This window comes from Budorcas taxicolor, chromosome 1, assembly GCF_023091745.1.
Source record: "Budorcas taxicolor isolate Tak-1 chromosome 1, Takin1.1, whole genome shotgun sequence".
NCBI classification, from domain to species: Eukaryota; Metazoa; Chordata; class Mammalia; order Artiodactyla; family Bovidae; genus Budorcas; species Budorcas taxicolor.
The window spans coordinates 178,907,333-178,908,750 of record NC_068910.1 but is presented as its reverse complement, the minus strand read 5'-3'; the positions used below and the strand labels follow the sequence as shown (position 1 = coordinate 178,908,750).

Genomic DNA, 1,418 nt, shown 5'->3' with positions numbered 1-1,418 from the left:
CAAATTGGAAAATATTTCATGGAGGAGGTGGGAGTTAGTGGATTAGAAGACTTTTCTCTGTTAAAATCATGCTTTTCTATTGTTTGAACTTTCTAAAATATGTGTTTGGAGTTTTTAAAAAAGAAAACAGAATTTTAGAAAAGAATATAATGTAAATTATTTACATAATTGACACAAATTGATATGGTTTTAAATTAAGTAATGTTACAAACATCTGAAAATAATAAATGCCATGCTCACTTCAGTAGCACATGCACTAAGACTGGAACTATACAGGAAAGACTGGCATGGCTCCTGCACAAGGAGGACACATAAACTTGTGAAGTGTTCCATATTTTCTGGTGTTGGGAAAGTTGGCTGCATGTAAATCAATGTAGTTAGAGCATGCCCTCACACCACGGACAAAAATAAACCCAGAAATGGCTTAAAGACTTAAGCATAAGATACCAAAAACCTTTTAGAAGAGAACATAGGCAAAACATTTTTGGACATAAATCGTACCAATGTTTTCTTAGGTCAGTCTCCCAAGGTAACAGAAATAAAAGCAAAATAAGAAAATGGGACCTAATTAAACTTACAACCCTTTGCACAGCAAAGAAAACCATAAATAAAATGAACAGAGAACCTACAGACTGGGAGAAAATATTTGCAAATGATGTGACTGACAAGGGCTTAATTTCCAAAATATACAAACAATTCATATAACTCAATGACAACAACAACAACAAAACACCCCAATCAAAAATTGGGCAGAAGACCTAGATAGACATTTCTCCAAAGAACACATACAGATGGCCAATAGGTGAAAGATACTCATCATCACTAATTATTGGAGAAACACAAATAAAAACTACAGTGAGTTACTATTTCAGAATGACCATCATTAATTAGTCTACAAATAACAAATGCTGCAGAGGGTGTGGAGAAAAAGGAACTCTCCTACACTGTTAGTAGGAATGTAAATTGGTGCAAGCCACTATAGAAAATAGCACAGGTGTTCCCCAAAAACCTAAAAGCAGAGTTACTATATGATTCTGCAATTCCACTCCTGGGCATTAATCTGGACAAAACTATAATTTGAAATGATATATGCACACCTATGTTCATAGCAGCACTAGTCACAATAGCCAAGACATGGAAACAACCTAAACGTCCATCAATAGATAAATGGATAAAGATGTGTGTGTGTGTGTGTGTGTGTGTATGTTAATATATTGTAACACACACATACACAAAGAAATACTAATCAGCTATAAAAAAGAATGAAATACTGACATTTGCAGCCACATGGATGATGAATCTAGAGATTATGATACTAAGTGAAAGAAGTCAGAGAAAGGCAAATACCATATGATATCCCTTCTATGTGGAATCTAAACTATGACACAAATGAACTTATCTATGAAACAGAAACAGAC

General features: G+C 34.1%; 1 non-coding gene across 1 annotated transcript; it reads left to right on the top strand.

Annotated features, from left to right (window-relative positions):
• The first annotated feature begins 232 nt into the window (after positions 1-232).
• LOC128058139 (U6 spliceosomal RNA) lies at positions 233-339 on the top strand. Its single transcript, XR_008200406.1, has one exon. It is a non-coding gene; the product is annotated as a U6 spliceosomal RNA (small nuclear RNA).
• The last annotated feature ends 1,079 nt before the right edge of the window (positions 340-1,418 follow it).